General features: G+C 40.6%; 1 protein-coding gene and 1 pseudogene across 4 annotated transcripts in view; one reads left to right on the top strand and one right to left on the bottom strand.

Annotated features, from left to right (window-relative positions):
* col4a6 (collagen, type IV, alpha 6) overlaps positions 1–21321 on the top strand; it is a 164473-nt gene that overhangs the window by 28252 nt on the left and 114900 nt on the right. The window lies entirely within an intron of this gene.
* On the bottom strand, positions 11662–14947 carry LOC146390559 (uncharacterized; annotated as a pseudogene).

Raw genomic sequence — 21321 nt, 5'->3', positions numbered from 1 at the left:
TTAGTGACAAAGTGATGCTTGAGGTGCAAGTCACTTCCTGTGTTTACACACCTGAAGTGTTAAAAAACGTTTGCAATGCCAGACTTAATTACCAGATCCAGATCCAGATACAGAGACCTGCTTTTACATTTGCAGCAGTCCATTAATGAAGTCATCAGAATAAACGTTCTTGTTCATGCCAATGTCACATCTGTGAGTTTCTTTTGTGGTTTTTTTTTGTGCTTTCTAGTAACATATTTTTGCTATATTTATTGGGAAGAAAATTATTTTTTCTTCATGCTGCAGCAGCCTCCTCATGTCATGGATTATTTGGTGGTCTATGTCTAACTCAGTGAGACAAATGAGAAATATCTCTGTGGATTAAATGGATCACAACACAGGGGTACTCCGTAGCCAATCTGTTAGTTGTGTGTGTTTGAGTGTGTGTGCTGTGTATCATCTGTCTGATTTGCTCCCGTTTTAATACCTTTTGGCCCAGGAATTAGGCCTGTAGTGCATACCTGTCTGATGGCTTCTTGGCACAGCGTGTGCTTGTGTGAGGGCATCCACAGCACTGAAAAAAAGGAGTGTCTGTATTGTGTGTTTGGGGACAGATCTGAACAAAAAGGGCTCTGTTTGTTGAATTATGAGGACGGGGGAACAAGTTTGCAACAACTGGTGAAATCAGAGCTTATGCAACAAAAACAATAAATATTCAATGTGTCAAAGTTTAAGCTATCGAAGAATAGCGACACTTTTTTTTGCCAGCTTTAAGCAAATCCTAAACTGTCATTTTCAGTTCAGTCATTCTTCCGCGCAGTCACCCAGGGAACTTGTGGTCTCCGTTTCACATTCAGTAAATCTGACCTCTCTGCGAGGTTTTGTTAGCCAAACGTCACCCTAGCTTTATGTATGCGGTTGTTATGAGTGCCCAGCTCAAGGTGAAAAAGCAGAGCTGAAGTTTGATAGAGAGATTCCCACCAGCTGCCTGACGTGCACACTCACACGCTGCCATGCATGCATTCATTCAGTGAAGGACACCTACTGCCTTCTCCGCCAGTGTCTCCGTGTCACTCGGCCTCTTCCTTGACAAGCTGCTGTGACATTGCTGTGGCTTTTCATGTCCCGCCTTCGCACTCTGCGGCCAGCTTCCACAGCACATAGCTCAGTGACTGTGCCACAGAGTAAGATGAACAAGAATCCATTGAGTTCGCTGAAACAAAATCGGGGAAGAAGCATCAGGAATGCTAAAAAGTTGACAAACAAAAAACTATGGCACAGATATTTTATATGATTACGAGAATATCCTCCCAAACACTGTAACAAAATGCAGTAAACATAATTTTTGGCCAGTTATCTTTTCTTTGTGAATGCAAATGAGTGTGTCACATGCTGTAAATGCAGTGATTGTTGTGGACAAAAACAATTTATATGTACTGATCAATACTTAGACTTTTAGTGATTAATCACATCTGCCTGTGATTATCAGTGCTAAGGGGCGTCCACACTTTGAAGCTGAGGGTGATGGTGGACATTCCAGGTTGCCTAGGTAACTCAGTGATTTATTTATCACCCTGTCATATGTCAAACAGCAGTATCCTTTGTCCTGGGGTCTACATGGGGGTCTCCTCCTGTTAGGACATGCCTGGAACACCTCATCCAGGAGGCATCTTAGTCCACCTCAGCTGGCTGCTCTAGAGGTGCAAGGTGCGGCCAATCAGAAAAAAAGTTGAATGGCACTAATGGTATTCAGTCAGAGGATGAACTGCACAGAAGCTCATTTTGAGATAAATACAGATTATTTTGAGCTGTAAATCATGTAAACCTGTAGAAGTGGACATAATAATGAAGTCAAATACATCTATCATCATCTGTGCAACCTGTTCTAGTTGGGAAGCTTTTATTCCCTAGGATATGTTGGTTTTACAAGATTTGTGTGTGTGTCAATTTCAAAATGTATATAGAAATAAGTGCTGACTGAGCTCATCACACTCTTGCGTTACTTACCTACGCTTATTTTGAAACAGCACATGTACATTAAATTAAATCTAAGCACGCTGCTCAGAGTACATGTCAGAGACGTATAAACACAGGTGTTTATGGTTCATGTCAGCTGATGTTGGTGGTCCAGTCTTCCTCACAGACATATTTGCTTTATGTTGATATGGAGGCTCTACGTGAAAAAGACTGCTGTGGTCACACAGAGTTGTTTAAAGATTATACAAACCCGCGAGAGAGGCAAATGGATGGAGAGGCAAAGATCGAATGAGTTGTAATATGGTGATAGTTTACCTGAGATTTGCAGTGTTGTGAAGTTTTGTGTCTGTGGAATGCCTTTATGTATGTGCTGATGGATGGCTTGTAAACAGAAGTGTACAAACATAGCTGCACTGAAGCCATCTGGAGGACTGAGGGAGGCCATTTTTCTTCAACCAGGTGTTTTGCAGCAGTGTTTATTTTCATGCTCAAGGGTGTCAGTTTCTGAACACAAATAGTTACATTTCTTAAGTTTGTGTCATTTTCTCCTTGGATTTGTGCAACTGCCTTTTTCTGAACTTACACATTTGTGGTCATGTAGTTGATGCTTTTCTTCTCTTTCAATTACAACTTACTTGTTTCTTCTGAATCCTCTCAGTCGTGCACCTCTCTTCAGTCTCCGTTTTTCACAGTAGCACAGAGGAGTGTGGGTTTCCATCCTTGTCCTCACCTGGGGCTGCAAATTGACAGCTGTACTGACTTGCGATTGGAGGAATGTGCAGAGGACAAAAGTAAAGAGGATGATGATGGGGAGGTAGGGAAGGGGGTTGTGTAGAAAGTAGAGCAATGTGCATTTGGGATGTGCTCCCTCTGTTCTCCCACAATTCCTTGTCATACCTCCTTTCACTTCCACCCCCACCCACCCCACCCCACTCCTCTCTATGCATCCCAATCATTTTGAACCACAAGACAAGTTGTGGATTGATATGCCCTGTACACTGCAAACACACTGGTTGCATTCCTTAGCTTTCAAACACACATGCCTGTTCATCCATGCCCTAACCTGGTGATTGTCCTGAAGTTTAGCCATGCTTTTTTCCTGACAACAAAAGATGTTAGATGAATTTCACCCCTTCTTTTCAGAGGTAAACACGCTGTTTTTACAGTTCTCTGTGATGCTAGTCAAAGGCTGCCATCCGAGACAGGAATTTCTGGGAAGAATGAACAAGGAGAAGAGTGGTGGAAGGTACAGACAAAAAAATTAATGAGGTAGTTCAAGCAAACAAAGAGGTAACAGAGGTTAAAACTGATCATCTGTGATGGTGATGGAGAGATAAGAGAAGCTAAAACAGCTTGTTTCAGACAGAGCTTGAGAGCTTGCATGAAGGGCCAGTAGAAGATAAAGACCGAAACATCTGGCTTGTGGATGTAAAGCAATTCTAGTAAAGCCTAAGAATGAAAATGTGAATCTAGAAATGATTGTAATGGCTGCCCTTTATCTTATCAGTAAAATGTACCAAAACAAATAGGATATCTGACCGATGATCCTTACCTTACATTATAAAGCACCTTGAGGCAACTGTTGTGATTTGGCTCTATGTAAATAAAACTGAGTTGACTTGAACTAAATCGAAGCCAACCAACCAAAGCTCCAGTGCGAGCTGAAGGCCACCACCTCACAAAGTCAGTGGAACCACATCATCTGCAAATAGCAGAGATGAGATCTGGAGTTTACTTGGTTTCCTCCTAGAAAGTCTCTAGAAATTCCAATATTGTCCATCTTTTTCTACATATCCAAATCACAGTGACTGTGGTGAGTGGTGGGATGCACCCTGGACAGGTTGCCAGCCTCTTGCAAATAAAATTGAGTTCTGAAAACATTAAGCATCAGCATCAAGCTTGTCTGGTGTGAGGGTTTGTAGAGTTCCTGTCTTTAAAATCAATAAAGATGAATCCCCCTTTTTAAGTTTGAAGTTAAAGAAAATTAAATCCCAATGTGATGTATTCAGATGTAACATCTGTTTAACATCTGTACATATTTCTGCCCATAGTTCATTAGACCTTTGTCGGACAAACACAGTCGTAGGACATATTTTGCTCATCTTGTCATGCAGGAGCAGAGGCACAAGGAGCCTCATGACTCTGGTGAGCCAAACTGTAGTTTAAGTAACAGACAGCTCTATTAAATAGGGATGTGTATTTAAAAGCACACTATATTTAATGTATTAGTGTGTATCATTGTGTAAGCTTTGCAAACAGATCATTTGCAATTGCTTGCATTTCTGTCTCTGATTGTTGCACCACACTGCCTCCCGTGAACAGAGGCACCTGAATATTTTTGGCACCCCCACCCCGTCTGTGCTGCGCCCGTGACTCTGGGTGACTCAGACAGATAGGTTGATAATCTGACACTCCTCTCTCTCTGGAGCCGACCGTCATTCCGTCTTGGTTATTTTGAACTGAGAGCAGCAATTACACAAAGGGGGGTCTTGGTAACCATTAAAATAGTACTTCCTTAAGTTTGTGTGTTTATTGGATCTAAATGATCTACATGCCTGATCCTTTCAGCGCCTGTCACTTGTTGTCTCCTGATGGATGCTATTTCAGTGCATCACCTGGACCCTGTTCTGTGAATATGGTGTCAATAATCCAAACTAATGTACTGTTTTTGTTTGCTTTGGGTTGATTTTTTGCGTCACATGTTTTAGCTCATTTTTCAATTCTATTTGGGGTTTTGAGATGACCTGGAAGCAGAAACTGGGCTTGTCCTGAACAAGTATACGCTTGTGATTAGGAATCCAAACAGATTGTAATACGGCTGCACAGTACTTAGTTTAAGCCTGATAATTCACCTTAAACCTTCTTCGATCAAGAGAATACCAAAAAGACACCATGACAGATGAGTGTCTTCATCGAATCAGGGATCTTTGACTGAAGCTTTGAAGCTTGAAGTTTTTTTTTATCCAGACACTACAGATTTAATCCCAGTCTGGCTGTGTGTGACACTGAAATAACTTCTAATTAAATATGAAAAAAGACTGGAATATGCTCAATAAAATGGCAATAGCACCAAACTCAATGAGGTAGGTGGATAAGGATGTGGGTACTCATTTCCAATCTTGTCCATTCTGGATAACCCTGACAAAAATCTTTGCATCTTTAACTCTGCCACCTCCATCTCAGCCTCCTGTCTGTGTCAATGCCACTGCTATGAAGTAAATCACAGCAACTATCACTAACATCTTGCAAGCCTTCCTTTTCACTGTTTCCCCTAAACTGATAAATATTGACATGATAGCATGAAATTCTAGTTTTATGTAGTGTTAGTGAGGGCCAGCCAATCAGAATGAAGTTTTCTTGTTAATCTGGAAGACTTCTCTCTGTCTGTGATGAGGTTTCAAGTCCTTTTTAATGTTTGAAAGAATCCAAATGAAGTAAGACAGATAAAAAAAAGGGCAGCTAAATAATGTGAGCTCCTGTGGGGATCCATAGAAATATGAAGTTGCTGAAAGGGCAGTTACATTAAACGGGACACACATTCACACACCCTATATATGCACATTAGGCCTGTAGATGAGTATTTAGACCAGGAAGCTAAGCTGATAATTGTCTGCACAGCATGCCAGTGCAATGTGTCGCATACCTCTCTGTTGGTGTGCAGGAACACACACACCAGTGCTACAAAACATTTATTGCACCCGTCTCTCTGGACACCTATTGAAGTCTATCCATGGAGGGTTGCAAACGTCATACTTTGATAAAGCATAAACCCTTAGAACTCAAGAACAAAGAGATAAAAGAGTGGGATAAACAACCAAAATGTTGTTTTTTGTCGCTATCCGGTCGTTAAGTGATGACGTGACGAATCCTACTTCCGGGCCTAAAGTAGTCTGCGTTTAATATGGCTTTTGTGTTGTTAACATGTTTAATGTTATGTATTTTCTTCTATTTAATCTCAAAAAGCCCCCAAAACAGTCAGTGATCACTGTTGACCTCCCTCGGCTTTTATTACCGCTAATCATTTATTTAAGCTCAGTTTTTAAAACCTTAGGATGTAGCTACAGCCCAGCCCATGCAGCAGTATATGAATGACTAACCTCGTATTGTGGATGGATTATCTCAGTTGTTCTCCTGGCTGAAGTTTGGTCCTTTTACAGCATCCTGCCATGCGATTACATTTGTTCCTGACCACCGAGAACACTCACGTTAACTTTTATCGAGTGGAAAAAAAGTTAGCTTGTTTATATTATGCTAACATAGCTGTGTCGCTAGCGGTCACGTAGCACATCATTATATACCAGCTAGCCAAACTTCAGTAACCCTACAAACGTCACTGCTGTTTAGTTTTCTGTCTTCATTTATGTTGGAAGTGATAACAGAGCTGTACGTTTTAATTTGTTTCCAAAACCCCGCAGTCAGGACATGCTATATTGTATTTAGATAGAAGCTAGCGAGCTAACTTCCTGCTAACTTCTAACTCCGTTAAATGTCATAAATTCCGTTTTCATGGATGCCTGGATGTTAAACTCAATTGTTACACCTGGTAGAGCAGAACGCTGATCATTTTATTAAAGATGAAAGACTTTAGACAGTTTTTCAACTCTCAGTAATGCCATAGTGATCATTTGATATATGGACCTGCAGCGGAGTTTAGGCCCAGACATGGCTAGTGATGTCAGACTTTACAACCGGATTGGACACAGTGTAACAGTGACACAGTGTCCATGTTTCGCTGTGTGGCAGGCAGGATGAGGACCCAAACGCAGGGCTTGGAACACGGAAAATTAAACTTAAAATGGCAGCTTTTTTTCTGGGAAAACTCAACACTGAATACAGGAAAAAACTAAACTAGAAAATTAGGGAACTAAACTGGGAAAGAGGAAAGAGGTGATTTGCTCACAAAAAGTGTTACCGTAAATGCAAACCTCTCTCACAGAAGGCTTGTTTCTGAAGTTTCTGAAGTTGTGTCTAATCTTAAATCACATGATTCCTCATGGTCATGGCCTTCAAAGTTGTTTTTACAGTTATATCCTTTTGTCACCCACATGTACTGAAGGAACCTTGGATTTAAATTTGGTATTTACATTCTTAGCCTGTCTTTTATCTTCCTTTTGAACTTGACATAGAACCAAAGCAGCTATGTATGATTGAGACTCATGATTTGTCTCAGCCAGAGGTGGAAAGAGTACTAAAATATTTTACTCAAGTAAAAGTACTATTACTTTGCTGAAATTTTACTCAAGTACAAGTAAAATTACCTGTCTAAAAATTTACTAAAGTAAAAGTAAAAAGTAGCTCATTTAAAATTTACTCAGAGTAAAAGTTACATAGTTACTTTTTTGTCAGCAGGAGGACAGCCTCTTCTGAGTAGTGCAAAAAAGACAATGGGATAAATCTCCTTTTCTTTGCAAGCTCCTTTGACGATAAATCTCAAAGTAGTTGTTTTTTAATTAAAAGAAAAACTTTACAAATTAAAGCGCAGTGGCAGTTAAACTGCAAGTCTATACATCAAAATGGATAATGGTCACCAAACCAACCAACCAAACTGTCAAAACCATATAATTCTTTTACATGTGAATGTGTTTTAAACTGTCAAATAAGAGAACAAGTACTGAATTGAGCTGTACGGCAGCTGCTATAAAAATGTGTTTTAATTTTTTAAACTTGGCCCTGCTCTGTTAATTTTGAGGAGCAATTCAATTCAATTCAATAAAACTTTATTGATCCTGAAGGTTGACCCCGAAGGAAATTGGGTTAAGGTTGCCGACCTTTGCCAGCGTCATCTTACCCTCCGACCATACATACATTACACAAACATCACATGGGGAAGACAGGTCAGAGAGGTATAACGATGGAAAATGCACCACGTGAGGAAAGATAAGGAGAAAAATATAAGTCTCCCTAGACTGTGCTCCAACAGGGAGATCAGTTTGAGAACAGAAAAAAAACACCTCTGCACATAGCACATGTTATTCTTTTGCCTGCAGTGTGAACATATGTGGGTTAAGTAAGAAAGTAGCCGCTTCTGTCTTCTGTCTAATTTAACGAATTTTTTTTTTAAATAAATTATTATTATTAACAAACAGGAAAAGTGAACACATTTTCTTTTGGCAATTTACCAATCAAGTAAAAATATTTTAAGTTGCGTGGACAACAACGTGCCCAATAACAGCTTATGTCTTAACTTAATGTGATTAACTTGAGCACAGCCTTTTTTGCTAAAATAAATGTACAAGTTTCATTTAACTTACCTCTACATGCTTGCGCAGGTTTGATGTGGAATTTTTAAAAGCTGCTAACTCGGTCTCTCTGGGCAAACACAGCTTACACTGCATAATAAAGCTGTTGCCTTTCTTGCACTTGAAGCCGAAATGGTCCCTTAAATACGGCCAGGGGTTCACATCGGTTTCTTCGAGTTCAGGATCAGCAGAATTCGATGGGGTTTCTTTTTTCGCTGGATCCGTACCACCGATGTCAGACTCCATTTTTATCGTGACCCAACGCTAATTTGTTCTACTACCCATCATTCCCTGCAGTATTTCCGAAGCGCAATGTTTTTTTTTTTTTGTTTGTTCTTTTAATTTACTCAGTAACGGGTGTGATTGAAAATGTAGCGAACTACAATACTTTTTAAAAAATATACTTAAGTAAAAGTAAAATTACCGACTTGGAAAATGACTTTAAAAAGTACAAATACACAAAAAAACTACTCAATTACAGTAACGCAAGTAAATGTAATTCGTTACTTTCCACCTTTGGTCTCAGCCAGCTGTAGAGGCTAGATTGGAGTCATGTATGGAAAAGCACCAAAGGGTGTGTTGCACAATAACAAAGAAAAAGTCATTTTTTTAACCTTTGCAATAGACGTTTCATTTTTGAGTCATTGGTTTTTCTCTTTGCTCTCTCTCTTTGTGAAGAGCAGGGTGAACATGAGAAAAGTCATGTTTAATACAGAATCCAGAAATGAGAGTACTAAGGCATTCATCTCAAATGTGACATGCTTATTGAGGGTCACAAATTTAACCTCACCTAGCTAATCTCATTAGTTTAACTAATGCTCTTCTGATGCAGATTGTATATTTAAGCTGTTGTAGGCTGTTCACAGTCCCATTTCAACCCCAGTATATTGAAAGGCATAGAGGCACAGAACTGAGCCATACCACTGAACGTGATTACCACTTCAGATGGAAAATATTTTGTTTTTGACTAATTAGATTTTTTTTTCCTTCTGTATGTTAAATGAAATTAGAGAATTCTTTTCTTTGATAAAGCATCGGTCCAACTCTGACCTAATGCTCTTTAATTCCCTTTTAGCCTCAAGCTGCTTCTCAGAGGATTCCTTGTTAGTTGTCATAGATGATAATCTAATGCTCATTCAGAGCTGCCACTTGTCTGCCAGTGTTTGTTTGAATACCCACATCCCTCTGGGATGCAGTCTAACACTTCCAAGCCAGTGTGATAGATTGCAATTGACAGGTTGAATGGTTTGCGAACTGCCTGTCAGCCAACATGCAGCTGAGTGATAGATCGTGATCAGGCAGCGGGGATTGTTGAATTCCCGTCAGGAAGGTGTGCCTGTTTGACCAGTGGTGCAAAAAGAGCTGGAAGTGATGGAGGGTTTGGGAAGGTGGAGCAACTGCCTCCACTGTTTTGTCACTGTCTAGATGTCTGTTCTTCTTTCCCTAACTTTATACATGCTGTAAGCTTTTGCTTTTACTTGGTGTACACCATAGTAAACTAATTTAACTAGCTTGGACTCGTCAAATACGCAGCTTCGACTTTATGTGCTGCCAGGCCCATTGCCACAGGTGTATAAAATCAAGTTCCTATCCATGCAATCAACCTTTGCAAACATTTGCAAAAGAGGTTAAATGTGGACCTGAAATAGGATGCCACCATTACACCAAGTAAGCTTTCTGCCAAGTCAAATTTCTTCCTTCCTAAATATCGAACCACTAACTGTAAGTGGGATTATTGCAACGAGGAATAGTTTAGAAACCATAGCAACTTAGCCATGAAGTACACAGTGGTGCATGCCAACACTCTGCTGACTTATTAAATGCAAAGTCCCAAACTTCCTCTGGCATTAGCGTCAACACAACAGCTGTGTGCCGGAGTCTTCATGGATAAGCAGCTCTTAGGTGTAGGTAGGTGTAATATATAGGTGACCCAGTGCCTTTATACATACTGTGTAGCTTGGTTGCCCAGAGAGATACTTGTGAATTTGTGGTAAAACTTTTTTTTTTAAAGTAAATGAACAGGTTCTTATATAACACTTTTCTACTCTACCTGAGCACTCTATACAACATGCTCTATTCACTCTTTCACACCAGCACTTTTTTATTTGCTTAAGTGCTTTCAATCTAAAATTCGCACATCGGGTTAGTATGCCCATCATATTTGGCATGGAGGCTGGAGCAGCAAAGGACCGAGCCAACCAGGTATAGCCCTTTTCCACTAGTACCTACTCGGCTAGACTTTGCTTTGGTCATTTTCCATTACAATTGAGTACCGCCTGATGTGCATGGGGTCGTAGCAGACCCGTGACATCATTTATATGCAATATAAATGCCACAGCAAAGGAGGATGTCGAGGTGATGGGATACCTGCTCTTCGTTTTATGGCTTTTTGTCAGATTCGGGGACTGTGGTGTTGTTTTTTGTTGTGTGTGGCCATTTCCCTCATTGTCGGGTTTCAAAAAGGGCTCATCAAGTGACACCACTAACTACTCAGTCAGTGGCATACAATCTATTGAAGCCTCTGATCGCCTCAGATCGCTTGGATCCCTGAGCGAGTAGGTACTAAAAAACATCTGGTACCAGGTATTACTGTACCACCAAATGGAAGACTTGTAAATCCAAGTTGAGGGTGCTGGTTTGTGAGCACCCTTGGCTTTGTGTGTGAGCAGGTAATTTCCTGTCCAAAACCCCCAAAATAATATTAAAAAAAATAAAAATGAGTCGAGCCCTGCCAAGTCGACCAGAGTAGGTACTGGTGGAAAGAGTGGATAGAGTACTTGCCTTACCCCTTAGCCAACGTGAGAAAAAAGTTCTTGTCTGTTGCGACCAAAGATCCAGTTCATTTACTTTAAACTATCTGAAGGGAAGCCTAGCCATTTTAGTTTCTCCCACACGTCCTACTCCCAAAGTAATAATGCACAACTTCATGATTAACTTTACTATTAACTAACTTTAATATTAAATTGGAAGTTCTATGTTATGTAAAAATTTTTAAACCACTTCTTATCAGGCTGGAAAGATGTTTATTTTTATTTGCAGATTGTATAGTTTTCTTTTCGGTCCCAGCTGTTTCCACTTGGCAAAACCACAAGTCAGACTCTTGGCCTGTCAGAAACCCCAGAGATGAATGTCACGTGACAATAATAGTATTAAAGATGGTATTAAAGATGGACAGCAATTAGATCAGTAACGAAAAACACACATTTTTCAAATATTTCTCTAAATTAATCTTCTCTCCCACCCAAACCTTTCCCCTCTCTCTCCTTGCTTCCTTCTGCTGCATGTTCCTTTCATTCCTAGAAACCTCTGATTTGTGATTAAAATTCTGTACAGGATTAGCCTCCAGATACATAAAGACAGGCTTCAACAGGAATTTCTATACATTGTGTTGCCTCTAGCTACACTTTGACATGTGTAACACACAATCTCACACAAACAAATAGAAGTTTTTACTTGTCAATACCTTTCACTCGGCACTGTCACCCACAGGTTTATACAAGTCCTACAACACCACAAAGAGAGATTTCAATCACCTTGCAATCTACCTTTTCCTCACATACTCTTTTTTTCTCCACCTTTCCTTCCATTTGCTTCTATTTTGTTGTATATTAAGGTTATGATTTCGAAAACTGCCATGTTTTATTGCTAGGTTTGACTACAGATGTACTGATTTATGCTCAGGTGTACAACAGAGCGAGCACGAGCAGCAGAGTTTCATTATGTACGATTTATAATTTAGGAACATGTCAGTAACAGGTTGAGTGGGTAGCATGCTCCTGCTTGGTCACCGTGTGCATGTGTGGCTGCACGTGTGAATTCTGCAGTCATCTATGAACACCCTTGAAATGTGCCGTCTCGTGCAAGTGCAGACGCTAAATATTATAGTTTAAGGGTGCACATTTAGTGCCAGTTTAAAATTTCACTTAATTTAATTTAATTTCATCTGCTCAAGAAAAAGTGGAAGAGAGGTTCTTTCTTTAAAGGGACACATAGTCCTTATTTCAGTTCTAATTTCCATTATGAAGCAAAATCAAAAGATTTTGTGACTCTAACCTTTATATCCAACTGCCCCTTCATTTTCTTCAGGGTCATGGGGCTGTCAGAGAGTAAGATACATGCATGTCTCCCCATGACAGCTCCCCTATGAGATGCATGCACGTCTTTGGACTGTGGGAGGAAACTTGACTACCAGAGAAAATATTTTATCATCAGATTTGGCTCCTTGTCAGATTTAACAAACCGCGGTTCTTTTAGGAGTCAAGTGGGAGATCCGGGCAAAACAGGAAAAGACAAGAAGTAGTTGAAATCACTTTATTCAATCAGGAAACTATTTAAATGACCCATGGCAAGCACTGGTAACTAAAGTGAGAAAGCATAGACATGAACCTGGAAGAAACAGCAAATCTGCAGTACAGGAGAAGGTGGTTAGACAGGGCAGAGTTTCCAGAGAAAGTGCGTCCACAGTAGCATGCATCCGATGATGCAATCCACTTCTTACTTTGTTGTATATTAATGTGCTTTTGTTAAAGGTTTTCAGTACAGTATTTATTGCATCAAACATTTGAAGACATTTAATGTCAAAATGAATAAAATCACTTAAATTAATAATAATAAGTGCAATAAAAAGGTTCTGAAGAATGAAGAGTGACTGGACCTTCATGTTTCATCCAAGAGGCTTCTTCTAAACTTTAAGGTTTTAGTTTTTTCCTTTTTTTTTTTTTTTTTGGCCCATCATTTTTAACCTCCCAGGACCTGGCGTCCACATATGTGGACATCACATTTTGGGTTGTGTAGAGCAAAATGCTAAATTTTACTCTACAAGGGCCTGATATCCACTTATGAGGACATTATACTGCCACTGCTCCATTGAAATTTAAAACGAATATCCTCATATGTAGATGTCATTTTTCTCAGAAACAAAAATCAGATAAAAAAAAAAAAATCCAATTAGCCCAAATAGCAAAGAGAAATTGAAAATGCATGCCATGAACGAGTTCGGGTCTTAGGAGGATAAAGTCAGGGTTCCCATTTAACTTTAGCATATTTTGTTGGTCAAAGTCTGATTCTCTGTCTTCTTCAGCCCCTCCTCCTCTTTGCCGTTGCAGAGATATCCATCACCGTTCCTGACATTTTTCAGCATTTTTCAGCATGACATTTTTCTGATGTCTGCAGAGAACAAGAAGACAGAACATAAATATTAGTCATTGCAGTTTTAACCGTCTTTTAATGCTTTCAGTGAAAGTGAAAATGAAAGATTTTGCACTGTACAGCTCAACATGAAGACGAGATCTTTAAATACAGTCTCTGTGTCTGTCATGGTGCTGGGTCATTTTGAACCAGCATTCTTAGCTTTCCTGTGGTTTTGGATTTTGTTACTTCTTTATGTTCCTAGGATTGTTCGGTTTAGTTTATTTGGATTCCCTCTGCCCTCTGTCTCCTTGTGTCTGTGCTTATATTGTGGTGTTAGTTCTGGTGCCATGTTCCCACTCCTTGTGTTCCCTGTTCTCCTCATCCCTTCGTGTATTTCTTCATGTTCCCTCTCTCTCTCTCCCCAGGCTGTCTCTGTGTACTTCCTGTGTTACTTTTAAGGTCCACGTCTTGGTGTCAGCGTTTTCAGTTTTGTGTCCTCCCCATCCTGTCAAGGGTAATTGTCCTCAGCTTCGTTCCCCGTGTGCTTCAGCTTCCCTCATTACCTGTGTATTTATGTCAGTCTCCCTCTGTCCCATGTCGCATCGTCCCTCAGTGTTGTGTGTGCTTCCCTGTGTTTCTTTGTGAGGTTAGCTTTGCCCAGTTTAGTTTTGTATCTCCATGAATAAAAAGCCTTCTTTTACTTTACTCTTTTACTCCCCGTGTCTCGTGAGTCGTGCGTTTTGGTCCACCCCTGTCTGCACACAGCCGTTTCCTGACAGTGTCAGTCCATTTAAAGTCTTTCACTCAGTCTACAGTGATACTCGTTTAAACTGTGAACTCTGAATGTGGAAGAATACCTGAGTAAACAATTAAGTTTTACAATGAAGTGTAAAACTATTTAAATGTGGTTAGTGTACTTACCGTGGGTGTGGTTGTAGGCTGTGAGGTGCTGCCCGGTGGTGGTGGTGATGGTGTGGAGACGTGCAGGTGGACAGCAGAGCGGTGTCTCTCTGTCTTCTCCACGTAACAGTAATACACTCCGTCGTCTCTGAGCTGAGCTCGCTTCACGGTGGGGGACAGGTCTTCTCGCTGGTTCCAGTCTGATTGTATGGACACTCGGCTTTCATCATAGCCGTCTCCGTAGGTGATTTGCTTCAACAGAGGATTCAGCTCCAGCACCAGCTCTCCGTCTCTCCTCCAGCGCATAGATTTCACAGCCTGTCCAACTGTAACGGAGCGACATGGCAGCGTGGCATCCTCTCCCCGGAGTGCAACAACTTTATAGGGTAGAAAAACGTGCAACTCTTCCAGCTCCCCCCTCCGTTTGTAGTTGCAGGTAAACGCGTAATAGCCGTGATCGTTGAAATCTGCTCTCTTTAATATCAGAGAGCCGGAGCTGTAAACCACCCGGTTAATGTAACCCGGTCCCGGCTTCCAGACACTCTGTCAAGAAAGGCAACCAGCTGATTGGTGCCATCCATCAACTGGTGGCGGAGTGTGCCTTTTCCCATCTTACACTCTTCTGTGAAGTGAAATCTAACATTGTCTCCTATAGTGGCCTGGATCAGTTTCCCAGACACCCAGCTGATAAAAAGAAAAAGAAGTAGTAGAAGGAGATGCATGCTGAGAGCAGAGCATCTACCTGGCTTTTTATTGTCGCAGTGGATGGTGCAGAGGAGGAGAAGTATGTAGTGGAAGAGAGGAGGAGGCCAGTGGTCAGGCAGGCGAGCAATTAGTAGGTGACAGGAAATACTGAGATAATGAGCTGATGGGCTGGTGAAGACTGGTCCTTTTCATTGGAGGATGTATCAGAATGTATCAGAAATTAAAGAGCGGGACCACGGCTCCAATCATTTCCCTTAGATGCTATAAAGAAATTCAGTGTATAAAAGGAGTGGTGAGATGTGTGTCTGTCCGTTTGTCTGTGTGCAAGCATGTATTTCACAAGCTTTTGAGGATTATGCCAACAGATGGAAAGCTTTATTAAGACACCAAATTTCATAACTCTTTTCTTTCTTTCTGCATTTATTTCTGTAGGAGCTGATTAGTCACATAACAAAAACCTCTCTCCAGCTAGACTGTGACATCTGTCTTTGGTGAATTTTTGTAGGAAGCCAAGTGATATTTCGCTGCAGTGTTAAGGTGTGTCCGATTTACACAAGCAGCTCACAATCTCTTTTGGATGACCTGTTTTGTGTGGGTGGCACTTCTCACACATTGTTGAGGAAACCTGTGAGAATGCAGTTAATGCGTTTTGTGGACTCTCCTGAAATCTATTCATGTCCAAACGGACAAAAATATTCACAGCTACATGGAACCCAAGTGTTCATGGCAAGCCTCGCTTTTTTGCTAACATGCCAACCCAACACATTTTTGCTTTGCGAGAGAGACTCATCTGTCTCCAAAGCTAAACATACACCCACCCATTTTGCTGGTGGTCTTTGTAACTCTATCATTTTGAGCTTCAGCCACACTCTTAAGAGGAAGCTTCACCTACCTACAGGGAGTTTTAAAATGTTGCCAGTAGTTAATCTCTATCTTTTCTTAAGTGTTAAAGTAGTGAAGTCGGAGGTCATGTTTAACTTCTGTATGGGTTACAATCCATTCCTAATGAAGGCACATCTTAAAAGCTAGAGAGAGAAATTTCTGCAGAAATTTGCTAACAGATAGTTCTCATCTGTGCTCAATCAAAAGAGCACCACAAGATTGGCATGTTTTCCAAAAGGTGTCCAAATACTAGGAGGGGACTCATTTGACTCCATTACAGCAGCCTGTGTGCAAGCCTTTCCCTTATATGCTGCTGTCTCTTTCTGTTCTGGCTTGTTGGATGTACAGACAGTGTACAGAAAACCAAACAAGATGAACAGATAAACTAAAAGTCTCAAACTGCATTTAAGGCTGATGGTTGATTTTGAACGAAGGGAAGAAACTGAATCGCAATCCATCAAACAGTATTCAGCACAAATATCAGCTTGATGCTAGTAAAGGAAAAACCACAGGGTCTCGAGAACTTGAAAGAAGGAGGCGACTTGACTTCTTTACATTTTTGAAGACCTTCATGCAAGAGGTTTCTTCAGAAAAAACAGGGGATATCAAGGGAAAAAAACGGGGAAAAACTCTCATATGTAACTCTTACCTGGAATCATTGTTTCGTCAACTGGAAATATTGGAAATACTACAGCCAAGGAGCTGGCTGGATAGATCATGCGGGAGTGAGCACACACAACATCACTTTCTTTAAATTTGCCCCTAACCTAATTGAACAACACCGACTTTCTCCTGCGGTCCCGGGTGTAATGCCTGGAGAGGTTTAGGGGGAAGTTAAATGTGATTCAAATCTGATAAAAGTGTTTGGTGCAGCCCAGCTTGTGTATAAATACATATTAGAGATGGTGGTACTGCTAGATCAACCCATCCAATAGCTGTGGAGACATTTTCCTAAAAGATAAAAATGACAGCTTTATGGTGGTCGTTGAAGAAAAGGGGAGAAAGCCAGGAGGATTCAGCCTTGGTGCACATTGACTGATTGCACCCTTCTAATATTTGTTAGGATATTTGACAGATGGTACAGAAGTTTGTGGTTCTCAAGAGGGAAGCTCTTCTTTTTACTGATAACTGATGGAAACATGCACTGTAGCGCTGTGGAGTTCTGTGGCCTTGAAGAACAAGATGAACATTTGATGGTTAACTGCACATTACCATTACCCCATTTGTAGATGTATGTACATACAAATATTCAAACACACATGCAAGCCTTTCTTTTTCACATACACCTCTGTAACTGGCTTTGCTATGGGCCCACAGGATTACAAGTCGGATGACCAAACCTTTGGTCTGTCACTCAGACTCGAGCAGTAGATCCTAACCTTTGTGGCTTGTAACCCCTTCTAATGAAGAAACTGCCAGCTCTTATCACTGATTATGGCCTCCTCAGAACATGCCTAAGAGCTGTTGTTCAGTCTCCAGCTGGATCATATGACTATATTTTAGAGGCACGGCTGTTCAATGCTTGCATTTGCACATACAGCCAAATTGATAATCACCGCTTAACTTACCATTCATATCTGGGGGAGGAAGTTGGGATGCTCAGGACTCCATGCGGTAATTAGAAACATGGTGATAAGAAATTGTTAGAATATCAGTACAAACTATAAAAACATGTTTTTCTTTCAAGCTATCTTCTCATTAACTTGACATAAAACTTGACATGAACTTGAAGTGTAGCCAGGTTAGAGACAGCTGCCAGGACTTTAAAACTGCAGTTAACCCTTAGTTTTAAAGTCCTGGCAGCTGCCTCTAACCTGGCTGTAGAAATCTCAATCTGTGTTGATCTGCAGAAGATAATGGATGTGGTTTGTGTTTACATTTCTGGCAGAGTGACATTTTTATTGGAATACACATATTCATAGTTTAACCTACATTTAACGGTTGAATTCAGACATTGATTCTTCATCCCTAATAATTTTTTCACCCTAGGTTAATATTGAACTAATTCTGAAATCACGACTTAATATTCCATTATTCCCATTATTTGTGAATGTTTGTATTGTGGGCTCACATGTGTTTGGGCATGAGTTAAATGCATGGAAATTATTGATGAGATAACAAAAAACATGCTGTGTTATTGCAGTGATGGGTTTCCCACCAGCAAGATTAATGACTTCTAGATAACACACACTAACAAACACACATATACATGCACATGCAATCTGTCACCCATCTTCTTTTCCTTGTGGGTGGCCTTGGTGTATTCACCTAGGGAGCCTAGCTGTTAAGAGATCAAATATACACACACATTCACACTCTCAGATACACACCTTTACTTGTACATGTTTGTAAATCACTCAAATACTTGCTTTATTTTGTCCCTGCATGTGAGTCGGGCAACCTCAACCTTGAACAAAAAAGAATTAGCAAATTCATCTAGAAAATAGCTTGTAGTTACATTTGAGGTTTAGTTGGGGTTTAGTTGAGTTTAGTTAGGGTGCTACATTTGGTCCATGCTTTGGATTGGTTTACAAATTTGAATCATGACCTTCTTACGGGGGTGTTTCAGATTCATGAAGCAAGGCCTACAAGCCTCTTTAGAAGGGGGTGGATTTAAAAAATGCAAAGATTTAAAGCAACCTGACACCTAACAAGTCACAGGTTCTCATCTATGGCTACAATGCCACAAGCTGCAACCCAAAGTTAAGCTAACGTATACGTGAAACCCAACCTGTCTTGCTAATGCATTTACTGATGTGTTAAGCTAATGTTGACGCAAAGCTAATAAACATGTGCAATTTGAGATTCTTGTGTCCGTTTAGCTTTTAGAAGATTTGGAGTACAAAAAAGAGATGAGAGGAATACCTGAAAGATTAGAGTCTCTGTTTTCCTTAGACTTTGGGTTACACAAAGCCAGTCTTTTTTTTTAATTAGGCACACTTAATATTGAATTTCAATAAATCCATCTTGGATGAAGATGATAAGATGCAGTTGGGGGAGACTACAGTTTATAATGCTGTTGAACTTTATTGCATAAAATCTTTTGTTTTAAAATTTAAAACATTACATTTAGGTGTCTAAAAATCAGAATGCATTATTTTACGTCATAGATTAGACAAACACAAATGTATCAATAAAAGTTTACAGGGGATAAATTTCTAGAGAATATATGACATACAGCCACAAATTTATCTGCATGCTAGTTCTGATTCTAACATTAAAACCACTGTCAGGTGGCCGCATTCAGACCAAGAGCACTCCCCGATGGCAGCAGCCTCCTCCAACAGGACAGTGCAACCTACCACAATAGCTTAATAAACATGACAATGAGTCATTGATCATTGACAAGTTATTGATCCAGCTTTCAAACCATCCATGTCCAAAAGCTGACTTGATAACCTAAATTTATGTTTTTTTGCAACTAAAAGTAAATACAGAATTGTCTAAAAGATGATTAATGAACATCATTGGAATTGCTAGGTCTGGATTGTTCCTTCCACTGGGCCCTACATTTTTACTTGTAACTCCCCCCTCCCACACAAACGAATGAAAAGGCTGAAAAGTTATAGTCATCCCCATCTTTTTAACGCTTGTTTGTGTCGTAGCCTTCTTAATGTCCTGTGATGAAAGGGAGAGGTGTATTAGAAATGTCATGCTCTTATCAAACTAAATCCATCAGCTCTCAGCTTTAAACACCTGCCCCGCCCTGATCTCATTTACCTCTGTTTTTTTTTAAAAAGGACTATTTAAGTGGACCAGTGTCCTCCCTCTTGAGCCAGAAGTATGCCTCTGACCTACAAAGTCACCAGGTTTTTAATTGTCTCCACAGGGGCCCCTTAAGCCCTTCACATGAAGCAGAGTGGTGCCTGGGGCCCATTCTGTTTAAAACCTCAAAGGGTACCACCTTAACTATATGTGTGTGTGCGTGCGTGGGCATGAAAAACAATGTGTTGGATGTGTGTGTGTGGTCTGCTATCAAATAGAAATCAGCAACAGGTTAAAGTCTGCTAAAGAGGTAGCTAGAAACTCATCGGTCCCATACATGAGTGTGTGTCTGTGGGTGGGTTAAGACCCCCTGCAGAGTAGACCGGTGGAGAAGATGAGCAGTGCATTGTGATGTGCTGTTTTTACCGTAGCTAAGGAGAGAATAGCATTACCATTCAAAAGGCCTTCTGTTGCGCTTGGAGAACCTTTAAGTGCTGCTCTGTTTCGAGCTACTTTTAGTGTGTGTGTGTCTGTCTGTCTGTCTGTCTGTGTGTGTTCGTGCGTTACCTAATTTTTCTTTAGATCATTGAAAGTTGTCTAAAACATAAAAAGGTTGTTTATTAATCCAACTTAAACTCAGTTTTTAGGTCATTAGTGTGTTTTAGTCTTTACAAGTATACATATATAGCTTGTATGGGAGACTCACAGTGGTCCAGTGGTTAGCACTGTTCCCTCATAGGAAGAGAGTCCTGGGTTTGAATCCACTGGCCAACTTCCTGTGTGGAGTTTGCATGATCTCCCTAAACTTGTGTGGGTTCTCTCTAGGTGCTCCAGCTTCCTCCCAGAGTCCTAACATGTGCAGTTAGGCACCCAGTTATGGAGTTGGGCTAATTGGCGATTGGCATAAAAAGTGCATTTTTTTTTTTTTAAATGGATAGTTTATATGAAGCAGCAGTTGCAGGTGTAAGTAAGAAGTTTTTAATCCTTAAACCTAACCAAAGGAAGGAAAAAGTGAAGCGCATATGTAACCACGCATGCACCTTATGCTGCTGCCACCCTGCAGGCATCCATGTTTGGGACTTGATCCAAAAACAGGGTGGGTATCTTTCTGCCCCAATTGATACATGAATAGACTGGTGCCAAAAGAGAGATAAGGATGAGACGCAGACAGCACCTGATAAAACAGAGAACACGCTGTTGGGAACACAACTATCAAAGGCAGTAGGAGCGGATGTTTCGTGGACTTTAACCATCCAGCTCTCCACCACATACACCTGTGTGACTTCTAAATGCTTTGTGAGTGTTAAAACTACCTGGGCATGCTCTACCCTATAGTGAGAACATGTATCATATAGACCAGTAGAGTCACTGTAGTTGATTATCGTAGAGTAAGTTTGGTGATGTCAGAAGCACAGCTGGCAATTGGTGTAAGGAGTCTCCATTGACCAGATTGTGTTGGTCTGGGCAGTGTGTTTTTTTAAAGAAAAAAGCAAGTAAGAGGCAGTAGGTGAGAGAGATGATAGATAAAGTAGAGCAGGAGAAAGAGGAAATAGACTCAAATAATGGAAGAGGCAGGAAAAGAGAGATGCAGAAGGGCAGACGGTTACGGTGGGTGAAGAGACAAAAAAACATAAAATGAGCTGTAGATCAACATTGTGTCAGGGCTGCTCGCTGTCTTTATTCTGCAAAGGTCATGGACTGATTCACAGACACATACTTGCAGAACTAATAAAAAAGGTACATTGCTTGTGTGTGTGTGTGTGTGTGTGTGTGTGTGTGTGTGTGTGTGTGTGTGTGTGTGTGT

This window comes from Perissodus microlepis, chromosome 3, assembly GCF_051167445.1.
Source record: "Perissodus microlepis isolate ML-2025 ecotype Zambia chromosome 3, ASM5116744v1, whole genome shotgun sequence".
Lineage (NCBI taxonomy): Eukaryota > Metazoa > Chordata > Actinopteri > Cichliformes > Cichlidae > Perissodus > Perissodus microlepis.
The sequence above is the reverse complement of the archived record's forward strand: the minus strand, read 5'-3'. Positions and strand labels throughout refer to the sequence as shown.